Source organism: Tupaia chinensis, unplaced genomic scaffold, assembly GCF_000334495.1.
Source record: "Tupaia chinensis unplaced genomic scaffold, TupChi_1.0 Scaffold144806_1, whole genome shotgun sequence".
NCBI lineage: Eukaryota > Metazoa > Chordata > Mammalia > Scandentia > Tupaiidae > Tupaia > Tupaia belangeri.
In genome coordinates, this window is record NW_006204667.1 from 1,962,407 (window position 1) to 1,973,031 (window position 10,625).

The window sequence follows — 10,625 nt, forward strand, 5'->3', positions numbered from 1 at the left end:
TCTGGTGCACTTTCTGTTTGCTAAGGCACAATTTTGGTTCCTCTGTCCAGTGTGAGTGAATAAGATCTTCACAATCTTTCCTGTGAACAGATATTTCTCCTAAAAAGAGATATGAATGGCCAATAGGGACAGGAAAAGATGCTCCATATCCGTATCCATTAGAGCAGTGCAAATCAAAACTCCGAGCAGATGCCGCACCACGCTCCCCAGGATGGCTAACGTCAAAGGACAGACAATAACAAGTGTTGGCGAAGGCGTGGAGAAATTGGGGTCATCGTGCTTTCCTGATGGGAATGTAACATGACACAACTTTGAGAAAGAGCTTGGTAGCTAACGTTCCCTAAGAGTTGGGGCTAAGAGTTTAGTGCATTTTATTTAATTCTCACAGTGACTGTGGAGTATATATTCTGATTACTTCCACCTTGCAGAGGGGGAAGCTGAGGCTTCCTGAGCTCGATAATGTGCCCCGAGTCACCTGGGGCATGGTGCCAGGCTCCAGTTTGACCTTCCGCACTGCACCGTGTGACAAGCACGGCTAGGCGGAGCTATTTCCCGTTCTCTCTGTACTGCAGTCTCTGGGTCGGGCTGCAGTGTCTTGGTTCTGTTTTGGATCAGCTCTTCTGCTGTTCTGTCCCTTCCGGATTCTGTATTTGGATACTCGAGTGATCAGTATTCGGAGCTGGTCTGAGTGGGAGTCCACCCCTCCTCCCCCAGAAAAGGGTTTTGCAGAAAGTGAGCTCCATCCCTTGTTCGCTCAGGTATCCTCCTCTTGGAGCAGCCTCCTGACGCTCCGATCAGAAAGAAGTTCTGTTCGAGGCTGTCCCTGGACTGTGGTCCTCTTTCTTCTCGCACCTGTTATGGTCTAGCTGAGGTTTCATCACTATCCATGGTCCTCGTAGACTGTCAACCTCTCAATGTTGGGGTGTGTCGTTCCCTGTTACGCACTGGGCAGGAAGCACTGAGCACACAGTAGGTGGCAGGGCACATCCGATGTCCCCCAGGGGCCTCAGGATGGCTCACCCTGATAGCGGCGCTCAGTGAGTGTCAAGAGGACGGCTAAGCACCAGCAGTGCGGGAAGATCCCTCCACCCTTCATTCCTCTCACCTTGCCCTACTCCACAGGGCCTGCTTTAAGAAATGTCTGTTATTGGAAACCAGCAGTTAGCGTAATGGCTATGTCACAGGACTCCCATGTAGACAACCGCGGTTCGCGTCCCGGACCTGGTGGCTTAAAACTCACGCTAGGCGTGTGTGTGTGCGTGTCCAAGATCCTGAGAGGAGAATGGAGGAGAAGGGATTGCAGCATGACCATCCCCCCTGAGGGGTGATTTCTCGCTTTCTCTCTCTCTCTCTCTCTCTCTCTGGTGAGCGCGTGAGGAGCGCACGCGCCCTATAGAGAAGCCCCCCCTCCCCCCCCAAAAAAAAAGAAATGACTGCTATTCCTCTGGCTTCTGGATCCAGCCTTGAGACTCGGCCTGGAAGTGCTTTGGGCCGTGCAGGCTCCCACTGTTGGGAAGTGCCGCACCAGGGGAAGGCGGGGTTCCGTCTCCCAGGACCTCTCTGAACTGACGCTGTGTGCTGGGCTCCTCCACTCCCATGGAGACCTTAGCTGTCACCTCCTTTCTTGCTGCCACTAGCCCTACTGACCACTCCTGAGAACATTACCCAGGAACTCCCTGTGACCTTGGAACATTCTAGGCCTGGCAAGCCCACCACCTCCAAGTGGCCAGGTGTGTAATGGCAATATTCTAGGCTCTAAACAAGCTACACACCCCAGAGAGGGGAGTTGCTCTGGGTTATTCAGCCAATTAAGTGATGAGAAACTACCAGATTCCATCTCTATAAAGCCTCTTTTTGATATATTTAAGAGTTTCTTAACATGCCCCAGTAAATGCCTGGCCCACATTAGGAGCTTATCAAATACCTGTTGAATGAAAACCCCGAATTCCTTCTCGAGAGGACTCGCTCTAATATGTGTTAGCTAATCCCCAACCTTCCAGCCTCTCCTCCAAACCTTCCTAAGCCTTAGGAGCTGTTGAACGTGGATCGAGGTGTCCAAATTCTGGAGCTATCTAACCAAACGAGTGAGCCTCCGCGCTCACTCGTTTTCCAGGTCATGAATGTTGACACCACATTTTTTTTATAAGAAAATTAAAAAAACTCCTGACTGAAATCTGTTTTGGACTCTTCAAATTCTGTTTCTAACCAAATTCACCAAATGGCCTCCTCGCTCACTCGTTTTCCAGGTCATGAATGTTGACACCACATTTTTAAATAAGAAAATTTAAAAAACTACTCATGACTGAAATCTGTTTTGGACTCTTCAAATTCTGTTTTCCCACCCAGCCAGCATTCCGTCCTCTAGGTCTACTCGTTCAATACCTCTGCGTTTTCATTTCTGTTCCTGTGTCGTCCCCTTAACGCAGACTCTGAGTATTTCTTTTTTAGGTTTTTGCCTTAGGGAGCATGCACTCATGAGAGAGAGAGAGAGAGAGGGAGAGAGAGAAAGAGAGAGAGAGAGAGAGAGGAGGAAAGTGAGAAGTCACCTCCCAGGTAGGATGGCCATGTTCCAATCCCTCCTCTTCTCCTCCTGGGGTCTTGGAGATCTTGGGCACACTCGCACACATGCCCGGTGTGAGTTTTAAGCTGGCACGTCGAGGACTCGAACCGCAGTTGGCCATGTGGGAGTCCAGTGATGTAACTGCTATACCATCTGCTGGCCCCCTGATTATCTTTTTTTTTTTTTTTTTGAGAGATTTTTTTTGCTATAGGGCACATGTGCTCATCAGAAAGAGAGAGAGACAGAAAGTGAGAAATCCCCCCCCGGGGGGATGACCATGCCACAATCCCTTCTCCATTCTTCTCTCTGGACCTTGGGCACGCATGCACACGTGCCCGGAGTGAGTTTAAGCCACCAGGTCCAGGACTTGAACCGCAGTCGACTACATGGGAGTCCAGCGACATAGCCATTACGCCAACTGCTGGTCACCCCCTGATGACCTTGCACTAACAGCTTCTGATTTTCCCCATCTTGGGCTCTTTCAACTGGGATAGTGTCTGGGAACTATGTCCAGATTTTTTCTCAACTTAGCTATGCTTTCCTGGAAAACGTCCCACACTGCTTTGTCCGGATTCAAGTCCCATGGAGTTCAAAGCCCTCCGGAAGGACCCAGACTTGCCTTTCCGTCCTCGTTTCTCCTGTGAGTGCAGTTCTCGGGGCAAACCGGAAGGCCACCCTCTGTACCCGCGACAGTCCCCACTCTCCTCACGTCCTGCTGCCTGTACCGTGTCCTTGTCTACATCCTGAACATCTCAAATGAAACTCGTCCAGGAATCTTTAAAAGTTTTATTTGGGGGCCAGCTGGTGGCATGGTGATTAAGGCAGTTAGATCCCACATGGCCGAGTGCTCTGTTCGAGTCCCAGACCTGGTGGCTCGAAAAACGCAATGGGGCGTGTACGTGAATGGCCAAAATCCTGAGAGAAGAATGGAGAAGGAACTGCAGTGTGACCATCCCTCTGGGGGGTTATTTTTTACTTCTCTTCGTTCTCTCTTTCTCTGGCAAATGCTTACACCGTATAGAAAAAATTAAAAATAAATACATAAATAAAATCTTGAAAAGGTTTATGTATTTATTTCCCCTGTGAAAGAAAAAGAGAAACAGAGAGACAGAGGGACTCTCAGTAGGTGCTCAGTAGGTGCTCACAGTCATGCTGTGACCCACCCCAGCCTCAGCCAAGTTCGAGCTCGGCACATGCGCCCAGTGGGCACACACAGGCTCTGGGGTGTGGACCAGACACCTTCCCATGTGGTCCAGTTGCTTTAATACTGTGCCACTGCTTGGCACCCTCTCCCGGAAAACTTTTCTTGATTCCTGTTCATACGTGTGGCCTTACCATCCTGTGACTTCTCTAGTAACCAGGTGTGCCTCTTCTGTGGCACGTCTACCCGTGTTACAGCTTTGGGTGCACACACCACTTCCACTAGCAGATAATGCGGTCAGGGCTTAAGACCTACACGGCTTTGTGTTCTGTAGCACCACGCTAGCGTCTGGCATAGAAAGCAATTGTGGCATTTAAATCATTTGTTTTCTTTTTTTTCAAATAAATGATTCAATTCTATTTATTAATTATTATTATTTTTAAGTTTGCTATAGGGCATGTGTGCTCACCAGAGAGACAGAGAAAGAGGGAGAGGAAGAGGGAGAGGGAGAGGGAGAGGGAGAGGGAGAGAGCGAGAGTGAGAGAGAGAGAGAGAGAAAGTACAGAGTGAGAGAGAGATAGAGAGAAAGTAGGCCACCAGGTCGGGGACTTGAACTGTGGCCGGCCATGTGGGATTTCAGCGCCTTACCACCACGCCACCTGCTGGCCCCTTGTTTGCCTTTGTTATCATTCATTTCTTCTATTTACATTCCCAAGACAAAACCAAACAAAACACTCTCACGTGTAACATCTTATAAAGTTGATAAACCCAACTAATGTTTCTGAAGCTCATGGCTGGGCATATTCATATATTCTATGTCTATGAAGCTATTGACTAGCTTTGGGTAATTGGATCGTACTGATAATTAGAAAGTGACAGCTCTTAGGGCCAGCAGGTGGCATGATGGTTAAGGCACTGGACTCCCACGTGGCTGACCAAAGTTTGAGTCCCGGACCTAACGGCTAGAAAACCATGCTGGGGGCATGCTTGTGTGCCCAGGAATCCCGAGGAGAAGGGGCTGTGGCCATCTTCCTGGAGGGTGATTTCTCACTTTTGCTCTCTCTGTCTCTCTCTGGTGAGTGTACAGGCAAAAATATTTTTTAAAAAAAAAGAAGAAGAAAATGACAGCTTTTAAAGAAGCTATAACATATGATGACTAAAATCTTTAGATGGCAATTTCTAGTTTCAATTAATTTTTAATAGGAAATAATGAGAGGAAAACTTAAAATTTAACATTTGCAGGCACAATGGATGAGCCAAAAGACTAGTCTTGGTGTACCTCACGGCATGCAAGCTTCTGGCCCCCCCAACTATTTGGTGCTCTTTCTGGCTACCTTGGAGTGGCGGTGGCTGGCATAGCTGGGATTCTCCTCCGCTGGGGATGGAAAATGAAGTCTGGAGGAATGTTCATTGCCATCAGGGCGTGTGTTGACCAAACCGATTTTTCATGTGCCAAAATGTGAATACTGGCTCCTGTCTCGCCCAGAGACCTCTGGAACTACGAGGAACTGATCAAATGAACCCGGCTATGACCCGCCCAGCCTGTTCTGGTTGCCGTCTGTTAACTTCAATACACTGTTTATTTAAACCCCGTGGATGACATCATGGAACCACCCCCAGCTCATCGAAGCGTGATGCAGACCTGAAAAGCAATTTGGCTTCGAGCTCTCTTGAGGTATGGTCTTCCCCCCCTTTCCTCTATTAGAAGAGAAATGTAAAACCGCAGTTCTTAGCCGTTTGATTTTCATTCCAGCTGGCCCTCCCCCAGAGCTGTAGACGCATTTTTAGGCCATTCAGAATCAAGCACATCAGAAATATTAAACAAGTGTGCTCCAGTCCTGGAGAGGCAGAATGGATGACAGAAGTCGTTCTTTTGATTCCCCTCTCGCTCCTCATTTGCCGGGTCACTTTTGCGTGAAGTGGGCTGGTTTCCTGCACGCTGCCCGGCATGTCATACCCAGTGGGTCCTTGTGCTAGAGGAGCCCCAGACTAGCCAGCTGTGGCCCTTGGGCAGTGGTTATTCTGCTCTCTGGTGTCCTTCTCACGTTCCTGTCCAAGCTAGAGGACTTGGTGCATGGGGCCAGCAGAGGGCATAGCAGTTACATCGCTGGACTCTCACACGGTGGACCTTGGTTTGAGTCCTGGACCCAGTGGCTTGGAAATCACATAGGGCACGTGTGTGTGTGTGCCCAAGTTCCCAGGAGGAGAATGGAGGAGAAGGAACTGGGGTGTGGCCATGCCCACTACAGGTGATTCTCTCTCTCTCTCTTTTTTTTAGAGAGAGATTTTTACTATAGAGAGTCTGCACTTGCCAGAAAGACAGAGATAGAGAGACAGAAAGAAAGAAATCACCCCTCGGGGGGATGGCCACGCTACAATCCCTTCTCACCCATCCCGCTCTCTAGATGTCGAGCACACATGCACACATGCCCAGCATGTTTCAAGCTTCCAGGTCCAGGACTCGAACCGCGTCAACTACATGACAGTCCTGCAATGTAACCATTATGCCATCTGCTGGTCCCTCTCTCTTTGTCTCTCCGGCCAATGCACACACCCAAAGGGAAAAGCCTCTTAAAAAAAAAAAGGAAAGACAATTCGGCGTGCACACACACCATTACCAGTTCCTGGGCAGGCTGAGTCCCGTGGCTGCCAGGGTTCCTGCTGTCAGAGGGCCACCATCTTTCCACAGCCGCAGCTTACTCTTACGTTAAGTATTCACATCCGCAAAGCCCATTTTTCAACTATTAGTAGGAGACAAATCGGAAATTCAGAAGGGAGATGCTGCTTTCCTGGTGGCACCACCGTGAGCCAGCACTCCGAAAGGAGAAATGAAATATGCGTGGAGTGAATGTCAGGGCACTTTGTGGACACTAGCAGTCTTTAGTGCTTTCTTAGCTTGTACTTTTTTTTGACATTTTAGATGATAAACCTAGCTTTTAGTTTGTGAGCATTCGTTCCAAGTAAACTTGCTTGTGCTTCAGGTACAAACCGTATGAAATCTTGGTCACTGGACGTGAGAAATCAGTTATCCTGTTCAGCATTTCCCAAACTGTATTCTTTGGGACATGAGATTTTTTTCTTTTTCTTTCTTTCTTTTTTTTTTTTTTAGGTTTTTGCTATAGGGCACGTGTGCTCGCCAGAAAGATAGAGAGACAGAAAGCGAGAGATCAACCCCCCGGGGATGACCACGCTGCAATCCCTTCTCCTCCATTCTCCTCTCGGGATCTTGAGCACGCACGTGCGTGCACATGCACCTGGAGTGAGTTTAATCCACTGGGTCCGGGACTCGAACCACAGTCAACTACATAGCCATTATGCCAACTGCTGGTCTCCTGGGACATGAGTTCTAAGACATGCTCTGTGAAAGAAGAATTTCATGTGTAGAGAAATTTGACTTTGCTCTTGGAACGGCACAAAGTTTGAAGGCCCTGAGAAGTTCCGAAATAAGGAAGGGTATGATTTGTTTGAAGTTTACCAATTTTATTTGACTGGGAACCCCATTCTTCAGGTAGGACCTCTAAACATGTCATGGAATTTATTTGGGGGAACGCTGGCTCGGTAAGCTGTTGACAGAGATTATGTTCTTTCTTTCCTTTATACACAGAGAGAAATATCCTCATATGGTTTTTACTTTAATTTTATTTCATTTTATTTTTAAAAAGACAGGTTCTTGTCATGTTGCAATCCTCCTGTCCCAGCCTCCCAGCTGGGCCTTCAAGTGTGTGCCAACACATCAACTTTTTTTTCCTTTTTCCATAGAGCTTGGGTTCGTACCAAGAGAGAGAGAGAGAAAGAGAGAGAGAAAGTGAGAAATCATCCCCTGGGGAGATGGCCACGCCACAATCCCTTATCCTCCAGTTCCCTCTTGGGATTTTTGGGCACATCTGCACATGTACGCGATGTGATTTTCAAGCCACTGGGTCTGGGACTTGAACCTCAACTGGCCATGTGAGAGAGTCCAGATCTTTAACCACTATATCATGTCTAGCCCCACATCTGGCTTTTTTTTTTTTTTTTTAGACAGGGCCTCCTAGATGTTGCCAAGGTCACCCTCAAACCTGATGCACGTGCTCCTACCTTCAGATTAGAAAAGGAATCAAACCCAGGCCTCCAGTGCGGTCCCAGCCTACAGAGCACAGTGTCTTAGCAGTGCATGTCACCACGGCTGGGTCCACCATCAAGTTTTAGAAATACCCCTAATTCCGGACTACACATGGGCATTCCCGTCTGCGTTAGCATTCCTCAGGGAAGGTTCTTTAGACACACATTCCTGGGCTCGGACCCTGGAGTTCCCAGTCCAGTGGGACTGAGGTCATGTCTGAGAATCTGCAGTAAACATTTGTCATGGCTAGTTTAGAAATTATAACTGGTTGATGAAAAGTTAAAGCCAAAGCTGAGTAACCCTTAATTAGGATTCTCCAGGCTGGGGTCACAAACTAAGGTCCAGCTTTGAAAACCTAGAAGGGGACGTATAAATTTGTGGAAAGGATAGAATTAAGGTGTAGGTTTAGTTGGTGCAAAAATCATTGACATCCATGCATAGTTTATTCATATTTCATTTTCCACGAAGTTTTTAAAGACCCAGCGTGTCTATTATAATCAGCCAAGACCGGGACTGACCTGGCTGAGTCTGAAGCATTGCACTTGAAGGAGGGTCAATAGAGTTACCTTCACATATAGAAAAAAGAACAGTATTGGGACCAGCAGTTGGTGTAATGGCTATGTTACTGGACCCCCATGTAGTCAACCGCAGTTCGAGTCCTGGACCCTGCGGCTTAAACTCACGCCGGGCGTGTGTGCATGCGTGCCCAAGATCCCGAGAGGAGAATGGAGTAGAAGGGATTGTGGTGTGGCCATCCCCCCTGGGGGGTGATTTCTAGATTTCTGTCTCTCTGTCTCTGTCTGTCTGGTGAGTGCATGTGCCCTATAGCAAAAACCTCTCCAAAATAAAATAAATATATAAATAAAAAATAATAGATTTGTTTAAAGGTTCATGAAAAAGAGAGTTGAAGTATTTCTGAAATTGAGTTTTTGGACTGGTGTTTAAGAGTGGTGCAATGGTATTGCTGGCCATATCAGGGTATCTCATACACCCCTGAGAGTATAAGAAGGGGGCTTTAAAACTTGGAAATTGTTTTGGAAGTTTGATATGTTCATGAACTCAAACCTTGGATGATAGGACATGTCTGGAAGCAGATTTTTTTTTTTCCCACATTAGTATAGCAAATTCTAAAACAGCATAAATTTTTTATAAAGTTACAATCTTTGCAGTCTTCCACTCTTGTTAAAATTCAGTTTAGGGGCCAGCGGGTGGTATAGTGGTTAAGGTGCTGGACTCCCACATGGCTGATTGCAGTTCATGTCCCGGACACGTTGTCTTGAAACTCACGCCGGGCTCATGTGCGTGCCTGTCCAAAATCCCAGACAGCAGAGGAGAGGGGGTTGCAGCATGGCTACCCCTGCTGGGTGATGATTGCTCACTCTCTCTCTGTCTCTCTGTTCAGTGCATACATCTTACAGCAAGATTTTCATAAAAACAAAGTAAAATTTTAAAATTCGGTTTATAAATAGCTTCTGTTTCATGGCTGTTTGCTGATAATGAGAGGTAATTGATGATAGTATACTCCTTAAAACAATCTGAAGAATAATCTTATAGGTAGCCAAATAAGCTGAAACAAACTGTATTAACTTAAAGGACTTTGAAGAGCATTTCATATTATTTTCTGAGGATAACCAACCAGGAACATTATAAGAATTACATCTTAATTTTTTTGTCTCTATTTTTAAAATACACACACACACTCACTGTGTATCTCCTCCCTACCCTCACCCCTTCTTTCTTTGACATCAGTTTATAAAGTGAGTAAAAAAAAAAAAATTAAAGTTGAGTATAAGGCTATACCTTTTTTTTTTCTTTTTTGCTTAATAATCTAATTTGACCTTCTTAATGAGGTTATATTATGAAAAAGAACTTACATAACTGTTTCCTCCAGTTGGCCAAATAACTTGGTAATGTTATGTAGTGATTATAAGTAATTCTTTAGTTTGTATTAATGTACATGCAAAGATATTCATTAAATAAAAGGAAAAGAAAACCTTGCTGAATGAAAAAAATATGTTAAGTGAAAAAGCTGAATACCAAACAGTGTGATTCCATAAATTTAGGTTCCATATATTTAATGCTTAAATTCAAAAAGAAACTAAGAGCTACATTTCGTCAGCCTGAGACCCTGTTCCGGCCACGGTTCTAAGCACTTTACCCTATTTAACTCTCAGATCCACCCACTGAGGTTTCTTCTGACTTCCTTTCTACCTCTCTTGAGAAACTGAAGCAAAGACATTAAGCCACTTGCTTAGGGTCACAAAGCCAGTAACTGGCAGATTTAGGATTTGAACTCAGGCACTCAGGTTCCGCAGCCTGTCTTCTTACCCCTTGACACAGGAAATGTACCCAGATATTAGTGCTATTTGTGGTTGGTGTAGTGTGAGCTGTTTTCATTTTTTTATATCTTGATGGTTTGTCACAATATTTTCAATCAGCATGTATTACTTTCAAATCAGATCATAAAATTTCAGATAAAAATGAAGAACTTATTCCTCAGCCAAAGAACACAAAAATAATGCAACAGAGTCTCAGAGGACATCTTTAGGATTCCGTCTAATAGTTTCAACTAAACTCTTTAAGGATTACAAATGATCTTAACATCACAGATAAGGATGCAGACACTGCAACGTAGTCAGTTCTGTAATCGAAGATGAGTCAGAGGCAAAGAATTGGCAGCTCAATCTACTGTATCTAGTGACCTCTGCATCCCATAATCCAGTTTGTCTGATTCATTTTAAAGTTTTTTTGCCATAGGGTGTGTGCACTTGCCAGAGAGGTAGACAGACACAGTGAAAGGGAAAGTGAGAAATCACCCCCAG